This window comes from Kryptolebias marmoratus, linkage group LG3 (genome assembly GCF_001649575.2).
Source record: "Kryptolebias marmoratus isolate JLee-2015 linkage group LG3, ASM164957v2, whole genome shotgun sequence".
Classification (NCBI taxonomy): Eukaryota; Metazoa; Chordata; class Actinopteri; order Cyprinodontiformes; family Rivulidae; genus Kryptolebias; species Kryptolebias marmoratus.
This window is the reverse complement of record NC_051432.1, coordinates 6,101,188-6,121,565: the sequence shown is the minus strand read 5'-3', so window position 1 is coordinate 6,121,565 and position 20,378 is coordinate 6,101,188. Positions and strand designations below refer to the sequence as shown.

At 39.3% G+C, this 20,378-nt stretch overlaps 1 protein-coding gene across 3 annotated transcripts in view; it reads right to left on the bottom strand.

Moving 5' to 3' along the window:
• palm3 (paralemmin 3) overlaps positions 1 to 13,076 on the bottom strand; it is a 49,079-nt gene extending 36,003 nt beyond the window's left edge. Inside the window, exon 1 of one of the 3 annotated variants that reach the window (XR_005232967.1) lies at positions 43 to 9,696. The gene's annotated coding sequence lies outside the window, so the exon portion shown is untranslated. Of the gene's footprint in view, positions 1 to 42; positions 9,697 to 12,570; positions 12,899 to 12,957 lie in introns of those variants that run through there. The other 2 variants (XM_017430505.3, XM_017430502.3) reach the window with 2 other exon arrangements.
• Positions 13,077 to 20,378: the final 7,302 nt, after the last annotated feature.

Genomic DNA, 20,378 nt, shown 5'->3' with positions numbered 1-20,378 from the left:
TGCAAATAAAGTTTGTTTAGTTTAATTTAATTTTTTACTCACAATCGGTGAGTTTAGAGAGACGCGATGACGTCACCGCCGGCACCCGCACTTCCGCGTTTGGAGCAGCACTCGTATGGTCGAGGAGCGGCTTGGATACTCGTAGTTTGTCCTTTTTTTGGCGAACGAGAGTTTTTTCCGTCTCCAGCGTTAAAACGGTGTACAAATTCGATGGGTGAGGGATTAACTGCCTTGTTAACAACGTGTTTGTGCTGAGTTGGAATCGTGGCGGCGGCTGCTGCTTCTCCCACACTGGTCCTCGAGGGAGTGACATTTTTGGAGACACGGAAGGGGAGAGCTTGAGTGGTGGCGCGAACGGCCAGCGAATGCGGTGAGTGTACGGAGGGACGGGGGCGTGCATGTTAGATGAGTTGTGAGGATGGTGTGGGCAGAGCAGGGTGAGAACTGTGCTTTTATTTTTGAAAGCTTCAGGTTGCCACAACGTGCTCACATTTAAGGTATTACTGCAAATTAATCTATATAACCACGTTTCTGCACAGTGTCGTTACACAGTTTCAGTTGCAATCAAAGGTTTACATACACTCATTATGGCCATTAATGTTATATTAATTTTGGGCTTTTATTGAACTATTTGAACAGTTTTTTTTCCAGGGTGGAATGATTATACAATTTACAGCTTCAATTATTTTTAAAGGTAAAAGTTAGATGCCCAAGTAAGATTTTTTTGTAAATTTTCTCTAACCCACACAAGGCTAAAATAGATACATAGATTCACCTAAGTCTGTTAAAAAGTGGAACCGAAAGCTCTAAAATGACTTAATTTGAGAAAGCTAAGGCCTATCGACTTCTCATGTTGATCATGATTGACTGCAGCTGGTAGTTTCTCTTCACCAGCATAAAAAGAATGTCTAAGACAGCATTCACAGGATTGACCAATACCCAGCTGTCACCCTCAGATAAAAGAAAATTGGTTCAGGAACCACCAAGACTCAAACCTGCCATGAACTGGATACTACTGGAACACCCCTGTCCACAGTAAAACCAGGTTTACATCCCCACAGACCAAGAGAGTGCAGTCCAAGAAAGAAGCCCCTGCTTCAAAAGAGACCCCTTCAAACTTGATGCACGAGCCAAATGCCTTCTGGAGTAATGGTTTATGGTCAGATGAGATAAAGATTGAGCTATTTGTGCACAATAACAAGAAGTATTTGTTTGGAAGAATCAAGAGGAGGCTTTTAAATGTAAGAACACTGTACTAGCTGTCAAGCATGGTGATGGTAGCATAATGTCATGGGACTAGTGCACTGCCCAAAGTGAATCATAAAGGAGGGGGACTACCTTTAAACTCTTTAAGTTCACCTCAAATCAACAGCTAGGCAGTTGAACTTTGAACACATTTGGGTCTTCTACCAGGACAATGGACCCAAACACAGATCAGAACTGGTTTCTGAACGGATAAAACAGAATAACATTACCATTTCCTCAGTCCTGGCAGCTCCATTTTCAACATCCTTTGTTCAGGAAATCCACCGTCCCGCCTCTGCACATGGCCAAACCATCCCTGCCTTCTATATAGGACTGAAATTTTAAAAAATGATGAATACCCAACAAGACAGCCATGTCTGTTGGGTATCATTTGCTTTGTTCACATGTTAAATAAAGAAGATTAACATGTAAAGTACTGACCGTTTTTTTTTACTGTTTTTTTTTTCTATCTATTGTACAGCACTTTGGCTACCCCTGTGGTTTTTAAAATGTGCTATATAAATAAAGTTGATTGACTGATTGATTGGCCGTGCTCAGAACAGGAGACAATGGGTTTATCATCTGTCGCCCTTACACCGTAAGACATTTAATCACTGTGCTGTCAGTGTTTTGTGATACACAAAACTACAACTTTATCTCAACAAGACAGTGCAAAGACAGCTGAGGAATGTAGTGGTGTTAATGATAAGAAGGGACACACAATTTTTAACCTCGAAGTGGAATGCACAGACTTTGCTGTGTTGCAATCTGCTTTTTGGGTTTAGATTAGAAAAGCAGAGGCTATTATATGGGCTACATGTAAATGTAATTTTAAGATACCTCAGTCCATCAATCTGCTTCATTTGTCTCACTGCTAAAATGAAGACATGGACAGAGATGGTACACAAACATGAAGCAAAAAAAATGAAAAAATAAATAAATCTGCTGGGAACCAGGAAGGTTCAGAGGAGTGAGAAAGCATGAAATTGAGGGAGTGATGCGAAGAGGAGATCTGGGTTTGAAGCACCTGTTCTGACAAGTCCTAACAAGACACAAAGCTCCGCGTGCCCACAGAAAGTCCACACTGATACATCCTCATGCTCCTGTTTCCAGTTTGTCAGTGTCTCGTGTGCAGACTCGAGCAGAGGTTTAACATAAGTCCAAGACATTAACTATACGGGTAAAACTTTACAACTGGAAAAGGGGATTTTCACGATGCAGTCATTAACTATTCAATATCTACAGAAACACTGTCTTCTTGATATGGTAAAAAAAACTAAACTACAAAACTTTTAAAATGTCTGGCTTGCTTGCGCACCAAAGCTTTTATGCCTCGGCACTTTGGTAACTGTGTGATATTTTAAGCAATTGCGAAACATTTCCTGCTTGTGTGGATTTCTAGTTCATTGTTAGGAAAATGTTTTCAAATTTGCAGTTTTAGTTTAATTTACAGATCAAATGATCGTAAATGTATGGTCAACTGGGTTTTGTCCAGACTCTACACTTGGTGCGGCTGTGGAGGTTTTGATAATGTTGGAATGGTTTCAGTTTGCCCTTTTGATTTGAAAAACAACAAACAAACAGATTTTTAAGTGATGAGACAACCTTTGAGACACACAAGCTCAACATCAGTGCCTACATTTGTAGGCCTAAAATAGCTCAGCCTTATTTGCTCCGTAACGCTCTCCCCATCAGTGTGGATGTTCACTCAGACAGCCGGCTGCAGGTTATCTGTTCGTGCTCCGCTGCGGTTTAATCACTCACCACGCTGTACATTTCAGAGACTCAACAGTGGTAATGGGAAGCGTGTTTTGACAGGTGGCAGTTAGACAGTGCAGGGGGAGAAAAGATTAAACAAAACCTCCCGAGGGGACTTAAATAAAATGCTGCCGAATTCGAAATGCGGTGCGACTTGGATCGCGGTGTATTCACGAGAAAGCAAACAGTGGGGGGACAAACACCCTCGTCCATCAGTTTGCCTCGTTCTGACTGAGACATATCACAGCGATTTCACAAATGGCTTCTTTGAATGATCATAAACCCACGCAGAAACTGCAGTTGGTGCTCTCTAACTTTCAGCCAGAGTCTATGAGACATGTATCAGCACGCTCCAGTCATCTGTCTGTCTGTGTGCGCAGGATTAGTGTGTGTGTGTGTGTGTGTGTGTGTGTGTGTGTGTGTGAGTGTCTGTGTTAAACAGGTTTGGAAAGGAATGCAGGACTGGCGTAATCCAGCCTCGGTTAATTTTTGCTTTTGTCATCGAGTCAAAAAACCTGCAGGCTTGTGTGCTGCTGGGCCTCACAGCACAGTCAGAACTACGTACACACACACACACACACATACACACACACACACACACAAACGACACAAAATCTAATTTTAACAACAGGACAACATTAGAGCAACAACAGCAAGCCCAACTATCAATAAAAATAACACTTCCACCTACTATTCTTGCATGGAAATAACCATGAGATGCAACAACTCGTTCACCAGCTGAAGAGTTGGTTTTCTGGCCGTTAAACTGCAGAGTTTAAGTTCTTCCTGTCAGGTTTCCAGACACCTTCAGAACGTGTTGCCAAGCAGCATAATGTTTAACTTCCCACCTTCTTAATTATCTCAGAAGACAAGCAAACAAAATCCCAGCTAACCAGTACAGACCCTGGTGATCCTTTAACCCACAGATGTGATCCTGAAGGAGGAAGAAGCTCAGAAACATCCAATAAATCATTTTCGTGCAGCTGATTTAAGTAGGATGGTTCAAATCTTACTTGCAAGACAAAACGAATGTGGTTATCCTCCTTATTGCATGATTTAAGAGCTGCTTTCAGCATCACAAATTATATACTTAATTTACTAGACCTTCTGAGGAAACATGCTAGGATCGTTTGTACAGCCCTAAAATAGTTGTTCTTCAGAGAAAAATACTATTTCTGTCCGTTCATCACCAACTCAGTGTGCAATTCTGCTCAGTTGTCACAGAGCCTCTCACAAATCTGTGCTGCTACATGTTTAACTCTCCGTTTACCTGTGGACTTTTGGGGAATATTTTTAAACCTTGTGGCAGCATTTCTTTCTTTTTTTTTTTTTCCAAGAAGATGAAGTTCAGCAGGAGATGTTTGCAAAACCAAGATGAAACTTTTTAAAATCAGGACAGCCTCAGAAAATGTTGTTCGGACCAGAATGCCTTCGTTTGTGTTAAATGAACAGTTTGAAGTCGTGTTTCTGTGAAAAGGTTCTAAACAATTAATAATAGATAGCTTATCGAATGACTTCAACTCGGAGAAAGAAAAAAACAAACATTTACAGCCCCATCAATACTTCTCTGAATATATTCTTCTAAACAAATCTATTTTTCTCAGTTTATATAGTTTTTTTTTTTTATTCACACATTAAAAAAAATACAAAGAAATACCTATGCCGCGCCACTTGGTGGTTAGAACCAAATTAACCACATATTAAATTACAGAGAAAGAGCATGCTTAGCTTGGCTAAAGATTTTTCTCAAACTTATATATGTATAAATCAACAGCAATCAAACCTGGGTGAACAAGCCAGTAGACACATTTTTTATTGCTTGTCGCAAAAGGGCATCAGTGTTTTTGCCCATGACTGTGTCTTCTCCAAAAGTAATTATTGCATATACATCTACAAATGATTGACTTCTGTAGTCAACTTTGAGAAACACAAACATGGCTATAATGCAGTCAATTTTACAGATATGGAGCTAAGATTTGAGTTAGTAGATGAGTCATCCCCAAAGTATACTCCAATTGCTACCTGATTGTGCAGCATCTGTTTTTACTTAAAGCCCATTAAGTATTGGAGTCAACTCTGTCGGTTTGTTAGCAAAATATTTCATGAACCACTGAATGGATTTTAATGAATCTCTTTCTGGGTGCACATCTACAAGTGATGAACTTTTGGAGTCAACCCAATTCAAGTTTGCTGCCGCAGCAAACTGACTATTAAAACGACAATAATGGCTATAACCCAGCCACTTTTACAGATATCAAGCTCAAATTTAGTGTGGTAGTAGCTGAGAGTCATCCTCAACACATACTCCAAGAGATCACACAAAACATAATTTACAAGGTTTGACCAAAAGGGCAAAAACTCCCTCCATTCTCACCATAAGATGATTTCAGTTTTAAACTCTGTCATAGGCAATTGTTGGCAAAGGTTTCTCAAACAACCCACATAATTGACTAATTAACATTCTTGAGATGGCGAGACATCCAAATATGAACTATTGTTTCTTCCGAGGTACTCCCTTTAATGAGTGCTGAACAAATTAATTAAAATAAGAATGCCATATTGCTACCATGTGAAGCATTGCGACAAGGATAACTCTTCTTTTTAGCTGTATGCCAGGCTAAAAGCATGCTTACAAACAGAAAAGATCAGTTTAAAAAATTCATTGCTCTGGTGATAAAAAAACAATGTTTACACTATATACACACAACATAGATTTCTGCCAGTTTTGCAGCACCAACAAATGGCACCAAAATCCCACAAAATAAGCCTGCTAAGAGAGAGGGATTTAGATTCGTTTTTGGCACTGAGCGCAACTCAGCAACAGGTGAGTTTCTTCTGATTTAGTTGTGAACTGGCAGGGATAATGCTTGATTTACCACATAATTGACTAGAAAACAACATCACATATTAGCTGCAGCTTTGGCAGGATGAGCAACATTGGCCAGCTTCCCTGGCATCGCTCAATTGTGGGAGCATTTCTTTTTCTTTCACTACTAGGATACAAACAAACCCAAAAAATATGAGCTTTTAAGGATGTCTTCTTGTCTCCAATCAACTTTGAGCATGCTGTTTACAAAAACATCCTAAATCTAATGTGTAACTATGGTCTGTGTGCAGTTAAAATATTTACATACACATCAGAATATAGATATCTTTAGATGGTAGTTGATGCAACATTCATTTTGGGGGTACTTTTGTTTATCTTCATCTTTTTTGCTTATTTTGTAAAAGAACTTTGTAAAAGCTGCCATGTCCCCAGTTACTTAGCTCACTATCACATTATTCTTGAAAGCAGTAAATCTTAACAACTAAGTGACTTTAATTATGACATCTGGCCTTATGCTTGTTCATTTACTTGAGATTATTATTTTACTGTTGATTGTTAAAGACATTTGTGCTCAATGCCAAGCAGAAATTTATATTAAAAGTGGGTTTTTTAACAGTGTGTATAATACATTAGATGTACTGATCAGAAACCAATTTCATAAAACCCTTTCAAACCAGGCTTGATATGCCTTCTGGGCTTCTTGATGTCATGAAAGGATTAAGGCAGCATGAGTGGTTGAAGTCAACCGCCTGTTGTTACACCTCTGAGCTGCCAAGCAAGGTGTTGACAAAGTCAATATAGCAGATATCTGAAAGAATAGGCTAACTCTAAGTCATCCGAGTGACGACAGATGATCTGAATGACCAGCCAGATATGAGATTTGGAATGAGAGATGTCCGACACATTTTATGTGTAGTGCTTTGCATCAGGGTTGCAAAGTTACACTCCATGCTTTCTACGGTTTGCAATGCTGTGTAAGCTCACATCATTGCAGGACGTGGCCATCTTGATTGGTGATTCATGAACAGCCAGAGGCAACTGAAGGAGGGGCTCATCTTTGTGGCCATATTATGGAACTGTTTTGCAGAAAGATATAGAAGTTAAAACCTACCTAATTCTGAGAAGGTCTCTCTAAACTGAACATACATGGATGTCTCTGGACATCAGAAGGTCTGTTGTGACAAATGGCACCAAGATGCCCATCACCACAGACAATCCTTTAAATCCTTCACGTAAGAAGGTGAAACTTCCATTAATCACCTATTAACTGAACACATTCTACAAATGCTAGATTGCACAAAGATCTTGGGAGTATAGAGAACAAGCATCTTGAGTATTTTTTTTTTTTACTTGTAGGTGTGTTAAATCATTCTTGAATCATTTTCTCAGCATATCTGCAGGATTATCCTGCTAAAAAATGCCAATGCCATCCAAAATATTGCTTCCATTATTGGATGTTAGCAGTAGTAATTAGGTAGTTAAAAAGTGCCCAAAGAACACCAACAAAAATCATAAAAGTCCAATTTTTTTCCCAAAAAGAACATGTTCAGTCACCTTCCCACTAGTTTTCCCTGTTTTTCACAGTGCATTTTTGTATGATGTATTTCTCATGTATGCAATAGTATATTAATCAGAGAACTATGTTCTCTTGCATCATGGTGCTAATATAGGCATTTTCAGAAATGGAATGGGTCTGAATGGGCACAATCACTGATCTGCAGATACATAGCCACATAAAGATCAAACTAAGCTGCATTGTGTGGCATACCAGATTTCTTTCAGAATCATCATTACCATTGTTAGGTTTGATTCTCTGCTGTTCTGTGTGGAGTTTGCATGTTTTTCCAGTAAATGTGTGGGTTTTCTCCAGGTACTCTGGTTTCCTCTCACAGACCAAAAACATGCACGTTAGGTTATTTGGTAAGTTGAAAATGTTGCTAGGTGTGAATGGCTGTCTGTCTTGTTTTTCATGGATTTGCGACATAACCGGGGTGTATCCCCCCTCTCCCATAATGACATCCAATAGGCGCCAGTTTTCGTGTGACCCAGAAACAAAAAAGCGGGTAAATATAAAGGATGGATGGATGATTGCCCAGCCTTTATTCCCACCATCAATTAATCAGAATCGACCACCCATATCTGTCACCGTTTCTGTTTTTCCCCTCCTTTGACCACATTTGGTAGGTCCTAACCATTGCAGACTAAGGAAATCAAAAAGATGCCAGGACCAAGTTCTTCAGCAATTACAATTTGGCCAAAATTCCTCAGATCTCTGACAATCTGCACTGTGTTCGGTAAAGACAGAGTTAAAAATCAGAAATGAGCAACGGCAAAGCGATAAACAAAAGAGATCTTGAGTATTGTTCGTATTCGAATGACAAGACATGGTTGGTATCTCAGGCATGTTTGGACAATAACGGTGACATCATAAAGAAACGTGCTGTCAGAAGAAACCTGTGGGAAACAAAATAGTACACGTTTCTATACCTGTGAAGCAGAAACAGTTTATTATCACGATGACATGGAGGAATTTGTAAAAGTCTCAAAAACTCAGTAGGTGTGTTCAAACGTTTGACTAAAGATTTCATTTTGGTTCCATATTCACAAAGATTTCGTAGCTTAAAGGAAAAAAAAATGCTAATTCGAGAGTCATTCAATCTTGGGCAATCAAAAGCCCTTGACTTACTAAAAAGAAAACATGTTATTTTTTTATACTTATGCTTACACTGTACTGGGGTTTCTTCCCAGTGGGACACAACCAGAAATCTCCAGAGAAAGGAGTTCAAGAAGCATCCAAATAAGATGCCCAAACCACTGACTTTATTTAATGCGGAAGAGCGCTGGCTCTACTCTGAGGTCCCCTCTGATGACTACTCAATCTCTAAGACTGAGCCTGACCACCCTTTAGGGAAGACCTAATTTAGCCATATGTATCCAGGAGCTCATTCGTTTGGTTATAATCCATGTCTCATGACCATAGGTGAGGGTTGGAACATAGAAAGACCAGTAATCCGACAGACTGGATCAGTGCCATCTTTACTGTGGATAAGGCCCCAGTCCATAATTCCATCTTCAGCTCCATCTTGCCATCACTCATGAACAAGGCTCTTGAATCTTTGAACTGCTTTGAGTATCCCACTTTTTTCTGGTGGAGAACCATGGCCTCGGACTTAGAGCACCTGACTCTGTAAAACACCCCAGAGCACGCTGAGGGTCGTGGCTTAAAGATGCCAACAGGAACACATCCCCTGAAAAAGAAGCTGAGAGAAGACTCTCTCCGTGACTGCGTCTTGAGATCATGTCCACAAACCACAAACAGGATCGGAGTCAAGGGGCAGCCCTGGAAGAGTCCAATCTGCACTGGGAACGAACTTGACTTTGTGTTGAGAATGTGGTTACAGCTCATGCTTTAGTTATGCAGGGACCAAAAAGGCCTTAAAAGATAAACTGGTACGGCACACTGCCACACTGCCCCCCACCCACACACACACACACACACACACACACAATGCCTCGGGAAACACGGTTATAAGCCTTTTCCTGATTCACAAAACCCATATGAACTGGACAGTCAATCTCTCATGACACATTAATAACTCTGCAAAGGTAAAGACCTGGGTCCATTCTTCAGTGTCTTGGATTAAAGACGTACTGCTCCTCATTATCATACATTTTAACAGCTTACTGTAAATAAATCATTAAATATTAAAGTTTTACATGGTTATTAATGTGTCTTTGTCAGTGTTTCCAGGTTTGTGGATGGCTCACACGACCAAGAAGTTGGTGACATTTTTTGTTATTGTTCATAAAATTCATCTCATTTATTTAAATTTCATTTTCAGCTTTAACCTGATCTTGCTGCATCTTTGTGAGCATCTGATTAGTTGAAGGAAAGGAAATGGAAAACGAAACAACTATCACTCTGGATTTCTTTTTTTTTTTCACCAACAAAAACGGCTAACAAAAAACACACTTCAAGAGCTAAATAGATACAGGCTTGTTTTTGTTTACATTTTGTGGTCGACATCTAATTTACGAGTTATGTCTTGTGATGTCCTTGGATGCTTGAGGGGGTCCAAAGAGTTCTTTTGTTTACGAGCTATACATAAAAACAGACTTCTTGTTTCCAGTTTTTTTTTTTTTGTTTAAAAACTACTCAAAATTAAATTAAAGTTTAAGTAACAAACCACGTCTCATTTAGCCGTCGATTTTGTCCAGGTATCTTTGTGCACACTCGGCCATCTGAGGCCAATTTTCTGTCTGGTCATAATAATAACCTGAAGCGAGCTTTGTTTGTGCACTCTGCATGCACATACAAATAAAGACCCGGCAAACATCACATTAGGACAGAAAATGGCAGGGAGAAGTCTGACATTATGACAACCAACAACATCATTTATCAGGCAAGGCTCCACAGCATGTATTTGAATTGGAAAAACTCCACCCATATAAACATCACATTTTCATATTTCAGAGAAGCTATCAGACACAAAAATAGCTGGTTTCCTTTTACAATTGCCACAGCAGCGAAAGAAGAAGAAAAAAAAATCTGTAACCCTAACATCTATTACACTGAGGATGGATGCATGAAGAAGAGGGCTGGAGGCGATGTGACAGACGAGGAATTTTCCTCCTGCTGAAAATTCATCCATCACCAAGTTGGCCAAGCAAAGAAAACTGGTGAATTTCATCACTCCCAGCTACTCTTTTGTCTCCCCCACTTTTATCTTTCTGTTTCATAATCTCCCCATGCCTTGTCTTATTCCCTGCTCCTTTCAATATGATTTAAAAAGATAAAACTCTTTCTGATCAATGGCGCCGACAACCACACAGTTTCAGTGACTCTTTTATCTGCTTTTAACAACTATCCCACCCACTCTGCTCCTCTCCGTGCTTCCTTTGTACATTTGGGAAGATTTCTGCAGATTCCAATCAAAACTAAACTTTGCAAACACATTGATGGGTTCAGCTGTATAGTTGTTTTTTCTCAGGTTTTTTTTTAAATGCCTGAAGATAGATTTGTGAAGTGTTAGAAATGATTAGCCAGAGCATCACATTACAGCGAGAGTGGTCGAAGGGCGGCATCAGTTTAAATTTTAACTTCTCTGGTCAATGACGGCCTAAAATCAAGATTCCTTCACTTGAAACAGCTTTGCCTATTTGCAGTCTATCAGAAGAGGTTATCAATTCTGGCTGCACTCAGCACTGAGTCAAAAACACACTGAAGCTTTACATTGAAATAAGTGAGATGTTTTGCTGAGCAGCGTGCTAATTGATTGAATGAATGCATATTGCGCCCGCCTTTCATGCCAGAGGTTTAGACTAAAATGCGGAGGACAGGGAGTTGTAGCCATTTTGGTAAAACCTTGTAAATGATGTTTTTTGCAGCTTGATGCAATATTGTGAGATCCATCCTGCTCAGAGTTTGTGTTGTTATTGACTCTCAGCAACTACTTGTCCAAATTTGAGCTCAAAATTAATAACAAAAACATGGTTGAGTTGAACCCATTTCTGTGTTTGTTTAGGTCACTTAGATGTAGTGGCCATCTTGGATTTTACTGACTTAAAAAGGTGTACATCCAAGGAATAGTTTCTGACAGCTTCATTAAAATCCATCCAGCGGCTCACGACATATTTTGAAAACAGAGTTGACTCCAATAGGTTAATGGCAAAGTATTGCAAACCAATTTTGCACGATCAGTTAGCTCTCGGAGCACGAGTTGGAAATGACACTCGACTATTAACACGCCAAATTCTATCTCAGCATCTGGCCGAGTTGTAGTAAACTTTGCGTTTGCTCAGGTCAGTTAGCTGTGAGTTAGGTCGGCTCTAAAAGGCAATCAGTTATGCTGCTGCTGACTTGTTTGACCTGTTAAGTCCACAGTCATAAAAGTGAAATCTCATTAAACCTAATTGTTACTCTTGTTCACTTTCTTACACGTTTAGCATGTAAGATAGGCATAGTTAGCTAGTTAAGGGAAAAGTGTTTAAAAATAGATCTTGCACAACCTGTTAGCGCTGGCTGAATTATCACAATTTTTGTTCTCCAATGTTGTTTAGCTGTGGCAACCATCTTGAAAGGGGTTGACTGTAAAAGGTAATCAGTTTTAGATGCAAATCCAATGATAACATTTGAAGAGTTTCATTAAAATATTAATAGATATTACTGTGATCATATCAAGTAACTGTGATTACATCAGCACATAATATTCCTGCCATCAGGGGCCCCTGAAAACCTCTTGCCCCCATCTACTTGTGACCCAGTGTTTCTGAATCCGCCCCTGCATGAGGTTCATCTGATTGGTTTTATTTGAAATCTTTGTGTGTTCTGGGTGTGTTTTTATGTGGGGAGGTACTGTTGCAAGATGCAATTATGAGTCATTAAGTAGCAAAACAGAGCCATTATCCCAAAATACTGCAGACTAAAAGAAAAGAAACAAAAAGAAAACTTGAAAGCACATGCAGATTTGCAGGTTTTAATAAGCCAAACATGTAAGAAAGTGGACACGAGTGACAGCTGGGTTGAATGAGATTTCCAAATAAGCATAAAAGTTACTTGATTGTGGATTTAACAGAGGTCAAACAAGTCAGCAGCAGCAGCTGGGGCTGACCTGTCTGGGTCTGGCTCACTTCCACTGCTTGGCTCACGCTCAAAAGGTGTCAACCGATCACGTAGCGACACCAAAATTGTTTAACAATTCATGCGAAAACGTTGCCGAAGCGAGCCAAAACGCGCTTACCTGTTGATTCTTTGCCACTCGGTCCCGCGTCAAAAACTTCACCTCACAGCGTTTTTTGAAAAAAAAAAGAAAAAAAGAAAAATAGCGGGGAGGGGAGTAAAAGTGCTGTCCTTCTTCCGAATCTATGAGTATTTGTAGGTAAAGCAGTAAAATACGACACAAACGTCGGGCACCTGAAGTCCCCGCGGTTTCTCTCGCGTCCCAGAATGGCACGTGAACGCAGCAGCGGGACGACGGAAACGCGTCCGACTTCTCTCCAAAAGTCCAACAAAGTTAGCCTCAAACTCTGAGCCGCGGCACTGGTGGGGAGGTGAAAGCGTCCTTCCTCTCGCCGCCTCTTCCTCACCGTCTACAGACCGTGTGTGTGTGTGTGTGTGAGGAGGTTACCTGACTCCCGTCACCAGTGACCGTCACCACGGAGAGACGAGGCGAGGCCAGCCCTCCACACAGCGGCAGCAGCAGCCTCATGTTTCCTGTTGTTGTTGTTTATGTTGTTGTTGTTGTTGTTGTCTGAAGGACTTCAAAGCAGGAGACACACCATAAACACACAGCTTTCCTCAGAAGAAGAAAAGTTACACAAGTCTGCAGACAATAAAACAACATGACTTCCCATCAGGCGACTCAAAGTGATGCTCAACAGAATTACAGTGTAAGTTTTTTTTTTTTTTTTTTATGGCCAACTCAAGCTGTTCATTTATTAATGCATTTACGTGTATGGGCTCAAAGCTTTTACAATTAATTATACTTTACCGAAGTAATAATATGGGTTTTAATGGTCTTTCTCAAGGTCATGTTGGATATTAGCAGGATATTCGTCTTTCATAAGAGTCTCATTGTTGAGTCTATTGGATCAGTTCAGCTAAAAAGAGTCATTGAAATTAGCACTGCATTAAGTAAAGTGCTACTTGTGAAATTCGTTGAACGTTCCTTCAGTAATTCTATATTAATATTTATTTACTTATTTCTGGAAAGGTGTTCAGTGAAAATATGAAATCAAACATAAAGGACAGTTGTCCTGAACCGTGTCAAATGGAGACGTTTGAAGGCGTTCAGTCCAGTAGTTTTCCAGATATATTGCAAGAAATTCTGAAATGTGGGTCCACGCTCAGTGTAAACAAAGCACTCAGCTGAATCTGCAGAAAACCTCGGATCACATGACTGACCTACGTTTGGCTAGCTGTAAACAAATATAATTTACAGTCACTTCAGGTCTTTGCATAGGTAAACAAACATCCAGTAGCTTGCATCCTGTCACAAATTTTGCAAACAGTTTTTTTTTATTATTATTTAAGGACACATTAGCCATCAATATGAGGAAAATCGTATTCAGATTTCTTTATTTAGTAATTTTTAATAAATTTTTTGTCTGGTCTTCATGACAGTGTCATGCTAATGTAAGCCTGAGGTTGCAGGTTAGAGTCCAGGTTGTATCAAGAAGGACATCCGGTGTAAAACAATTGCCAAATCCTTCGCGTGAGTTCGCTCGATGTGGTGACTCCTGCAGAAGTGAGCAGCCAAAAAAAAAAAAAAAAAAAAAATCAATAACAACTTCATGACTTTCCAAAGAGTAGCTTTAAATGCGTTTGAAATGATGATATTTCAATCATCCAAAAGTGATTTGCCAAGTTTATTGTTACGGTAAATCAGTTCGTGACAGAAAGAATTTAACAAACATTTAAAAAAAAAAGCTTTTAGAATTTACTATGCATGAAACATTCAAACACATTACTAAAACAATGAAACTTGCATGCCAAAGTTTTAAACAAAGATCTTGTGCGACCTTTCAGTCGTTAAAGTATGTGTTGGGGATGAATCTTGGCTACCACCACCCAAAGGTTTAGCTCAATATCTGTAAATTTGATTGAGTTATAAACATTTTTGTGTTTTCTAAGCTAAGGGCAGCCATCTTCAATTAGACTGACTCCAACAGTTGTATCTGTACATCCCGTGATCACTTTCTGAGTTTCATTAAAATCCGTAAACTTGTTCATGATATGTTTTGCTAAGAAAGGCGGTTTTATGATTGCCTGCTTTACTTGATGGCAGGCGATAATTTGAACAATGAGACAAAAAAAGGAAAACTATACAAAAAACATTTTAGTTGACAGGTTTTTGAACTGTAGTGGGTTTTTACTTTAAGTTGTGCTCTGTTCTCCTCAAAGTTTTTCCAGCTATAAACATCATCTTCACCATTATTATCCACATTGTACAGAGTTGCACCCATTCCTCTGTAGCCTTTTGAGTCATTTACTGTTTATAAGACATGGGAACATTGATAAATGATTGAGAGTTTTGATCTTCATCAGGATACATCTGCTAACAGTCTTTAATGGGGTCGTTGTTGAAGAGTGAGGTTCATTTTAGCCAACCTGTTTCAGCTACAAGAAGTGCCAAAAAGTGTCTTTTAAAAGAAAATACAACTTTATTTGAACTGTTAACATTTTAATTTAAAGAGTCTCTAAAAACATAGAAAAAAAGACGTTTAGTTTAGTTTTTAAAGTAATGTATTCTTTTATTCCTCGTATTAGTGTTGAGTTAAATTTGTTATTCCAGTCTCAATTTCCTATAACCCTCTGCCCTGCCTCCCCAAAAAACAAAAACAAAAAAACTTCAAATCAATTAAAACTAATATTAAATGTCAGCCAGGGTTGTAGTAAAAGTACAGGATCGTTTAATCTGATTAGTGTTGACATTTTAAATATATTATTTTAACTTTATTTGGGCCATTTTTGCTGACTTTACCCTTTGTGTACAAAAATATAAGATGTGATGTCAACTATTGTGTTAATGGTATGCTTTTAAAGTGCTAAATTCTTTTCAGGTTTTAGATTCAGCAGCCTTTTTTTATTTAAAAATGAAGAAGGTTATTGAGCAAACTTTTAAATTGGTTTTCATAGCAGTGTTTTGACTTGCTGTCTTGTGCATTCTGTCTGTTTTGACGTTGCTCATCTGCAACTCATTATATCCTCCCAACAGCTATCAGCTCCAACTTGAGGTCACACTTTTATACAGTAAGGGCTCCTTCTATTTAATATTTTAATGTCTGAATAAAACCACACCATAAAACAATAAAGCCACTGCCAAGGACTGTGAAGTAAAACTGCACCTCGAGTACATTTTAGATGTACCAAAGTTCAACACTTTCTTTAAAACTCAACATAAGTCAACCATGACTTCTTATAAAACATTTTTTGAAACTATACACATATTTTTACATATATTACATGAACCTTTTTAATCTTTCTCCTGTCCTTACCTGCTTGTAGAAAACAGTGTTGTAACCACCCAGTTACAGTCAGCTTATCTGGTTGCCTTTCAGTGAAAACATGAATATTTGACATGTCAGTGGGACACATGGATAAGGTCACAAGAGGTGTTTTTCAGGCATTTTCTTCACTTTCATTGTGGGAAATTAATTCAACCTTTGTTTTAAATTAGCTACAAGTTCCAAAGTTTTCTGTGCAATCTTTAAGTAAGGAGGTGTGCCACGTTCAAACACATTTTTAAAGTTTTAATAGAGCCAATTCATTGTTAAACCTCTTCTTTCAGCTGCTCTCATTAGGAGTCTCAGATCATCTGCCTCCATCTCACCGTATCCCAGCATCCTCCTCTGTCACACCAACCCTATTCTCTTTTATTACATCTACAAACCTCCTCTGTGGTCTTCCTCTTTTCCTCCTCGTTGGCAGCTCCATATTCAATGTCAGTTATCAAATTTATTTCTGCAGCACATTGACCAAAGTGCTTTGCAGTTGAGTCAAACAAAATGTTGAAATACATCAGTGAAAAGCAACATAAAAGCACAAATAAAATACAGAGACAACATGAAAACATCGGCTCTGTTTGGGTCTCATACTCTGTTCAAGTCAAAAGCCAAAGAAAAAAGATCAGTCTTAAGCAAAGATTTAAAAGACTCAGTGGTCTGTGAATACAGATGTGAACTTTCCACACATTTGGGAGCAGTCACTGCAAAAGTCTGATCACCTTTATGTTTTCTTTTGGATCTTGGAACATCTAAGAGAAACTGGCTGGTTTCATATTGGTTTGTCCAATATGAACCCTCTTCTGCACATGTCCAAACCATCTCAGTCTTGCCTCTCTAACTTTGTCTCTAAACTGCTCAACCTGAGCTGTCCCTCTGATATACTCATTTCTAATCCTGTCTATTTTGGTCACTCCCAGTGAAAATCTGAACATCTTCATCTCTGCCACCTCCAGCTCCTCTGCCTGTTTACTTTTTGTTGTTGTTGTTTTTGTTGCCAAACATTACGGCACTACGCTCACTACCATCTTGTAAAACTTCCCTCTCACTCTTGCATACCCAGTCACTAATCACCACTGACACTCCGTTCACTCCATCCTGCTTGCAACCCCCACCCTTTGCTTTGGCTGATTGACCCCAGGTTCTTAAACTCATCCACCTTCAGTAGCTCACTTCCTTGCAGCTGCATCGTTATGCCTGTCTCCCTCTTATTCACTTACATGAATTCTGTTTTGCTTCTACTGACTTTCATTTCTTTTCTCTCTACAGCATACCTCCACCTCTCCAGATTCTCTTCCACCTCCTCCCCTTCTCACTACACGTTGAAGGTTATCTACAAACATCATAGTCCTTGGGGACTTCTCTCTGACCTCATCTGTCAACCTGTCCTTCATCCATGCAAACAAGAGGAGACTCAGACCTGATCTTTGAGGTAATCACACCCTCCATTTTGAATCTGTTATTATTTGTTACCTTATGTCAGAATATGCTTATAATGCCCTTTGAATGTCAACTATAAGAGAGTCTTCTCATGTTCAGGAGTGATAAGAAGGACTGTCCAAAGCTTTTAAATTCTCAGCTAAATAAATCTAGGCCAAGTTATTTTTAAGAATCTTTCATTACAGCTTACTCATATTTCATTTATATTACACTATATTTCAGCCTCTTTTCCCCACTATTAATGGCTGTTGTACTTTGGTCAAATGTAGGGTGTGAACCCCTTGCGTACCAGTGAAACAAGTTCTTTAGACATGCTCATTTTAGCCACATAAATTGCAGTTTAGCTGACCTGTGCTGTATCTTCTTTATAATCCCATTTTTCTGAAAATCTGATTAATTTTTTATGTCTGAGAGTCCCCAGTTTGGCAATTTGAAGCAAAAAAATTGTCCTTGGCTGTGATCCACAGTGATAGTATCTGAAATGAGCACATCCTCAGACGCAGCCTACTTCTGATTCCCCAAGACATGAGAGAGACATTACATGAGGAAGACAGTGGGAGCACACAGGCACTAATATCAGAGTTATCCTAGCTAAATGAAAGTAGTCCCTGTGTTTTGTGTTTGTGTGGTGTTTACAGAGGGAGGTGTGTGGTAGTATAGCAACCTTTTCCCTTACAATACACTGCACATGGGCTTTAGTTCCTGTGTATTCATCCATACAAGTACCAGCACCTTTGAAAAAACACTTCTCTTTGTTTGCATGGATGTGCATGTGTGGCGTCGTGCTTAAAGACTACAGCTTGCGTCTCTGTGTTTGTGTGAATACGTGTGTTTGCACATGAATACATTACACAAAGGAAGAGGAAATGGGATCAGTGGTTTTGACTGGGAGGTATGCTGAGTTAAATGTGGCATACTATTAAGAGACAATGTTGTCTCAGACAGGAATCAAAGGTCTTTCAACATGGTACGATGGCTGAAAATGGTATCTAAGGAAGAAAAAGCCTCAGGCATGTATTAATGAGCTGAAGTACTGCATGTCTAATTAGCTGGATGCTAGTGTGGAAAACTGTGGTTTAGGTTAGGTCACACAAACGGTTGCTTAAAGCTGTTGGTGTAACTTTTACACACCCAGCTGACATGGAGCTACTGCTCACCTGAGGCCTGCACTACAAAGCAGGATTAGTTTCTTAAGGTAGTATCTCACTGGATTTTGACTAGTTGGTGACTCAGAATTGTGAGAAAATGATACTAAGAGACCAGCAAGCCCTGCAGACGTGTTTTGCTTGGCCAGTTTAAAAAAAAAACGCAACCAATTTTGCCGTGCACAGCTTGCAAAAGTGTATTCTAGTCCATGCACATTATTCTGTTGCCCACCTCCACCCACATCATACCTACCTTGGCCTGGTTTGTACCCACCTTGACAGCTGCCGCCACGTATTTAATTTATTCTAATGGAATAAACTTTTAAAATGATGATAGGCAGACAGATCAGCTTCTCGAAAATGATTATTTATCGCTGGAGTACTATTTAGACCTGAACATGTTTTCTGTCAGAGGAGAGTTTTTCTGTTAGTGTCAAAATACAGCTATAACATTCTTGAGTTGTTGGCTTCAACAAATTTCACATGCTTTCAAAACAAGTTTGAGATGTCCATGTTGGCTCTGTGACAATTTGAAGAGAAGAATTGTCACACAAATGTTTCAAACATATTCAAAATTGTCAATTATAAGTGTCAGGATTGTGTGCTTCTGTGACTCACGCAAGTGAATTGAGAAGCTCCACGGATGTTTTGAGACATTTTGGAGTTGAGATCAGTTGAGATGGTTCAGACATCTGATTAGATTGCCTCCTGCCCACATCCTTGCTAAAGATGATCCAGAACTTACTGGAAGGATTGCATATTCTCTCTGGCCTGGGAACACACTGGGATCCTCCTGGAAGAGCTGGAGAATGTAGCTGAGGAGAGGAATGTTTTGGTTTCCTTCCTGAAGCTATTATCTCCGTAATCCAACCATGGATATGCTAAAGCCAGTGAATAGATGGATAAATTTGGTTCACTTCTTACCTGGGTTTTTGGCAGATGATGCTGAAAATCAAAGCTGCTCCAAAGTTAATTAGGTTTCCAGAGTAGAGATTAAGAAACGTAAAGCATCAGCCCTTAACAACTCAGTACACTTAGAAACTCATTTAAAAAAGACAAAGAGAAGAGTCACCTCTGTTGTGCTCCAAGTTACACCATTACAATTAACATTTGCTGAGAATCGTTTTTATTAGAGGTACCTCAGCAAAACTAATATTAGCTAAAAGAGCAACCGATTACTCTAAAGTTTGTTCCTGCCAACTTTCTTTCATTATACTTGTACTGTGAAAGATTTCCTCTTTGTTTTTTCAATACAATTTAAAACATATGAGTGTGGAGTGCATCATACTGGCCCAAATACCTCACATTGTGTCTCTGCATGTGTATTTATTTCTACAATGATCCTTTGCAGTATTTTATTAACAGACCACAATCAAAGCCCATCTGCAACACAAGTGTCCCTTTCCAAGGCCCTAAACATCTATCCGAGGCTCTGGAACGCTCTTCCTTTAGCATCACACTGCTCCGAATTTACTGATTCTTTCAAAAAAAGTCTCAAGACATGTCTCTTTAGTCTGGCTTTTTGTTAATTTTGTTCACTGATTTTTATATTGTTGTCTCCATTTCTGTTAAGCACTTTGTGATTTTATGTCTGTGAAAGGTGCTATATAAATAAAGTTTACTTACTTACTTACTTAAACATCTCCAGGAGTTCTGTTAAATCCATCATCAGGACATGGAAGGATTATGGGAGATGTGTAAATCTACCAAGAGCAGGATGTCCTCACAGAGTGACTGTGAAGGAGGAAAACACTGAGAGAGACCACCATGACCCCTGTGAGCTCTCTGAAGGAGGTCCAAGCTTCAGCAGGTCAGATGATAGAGACTGAGCTCCAACAGCTGCTGATCAGGTTCTTCACCAGACTGAGCTTCATGGGAGAGAGGCAAAGAGAAAGACTCTGTTGAAGAAAACGCAAATGAAATGTCAACTAGAGTTTGCCAAACAACATATGGAAGACTTT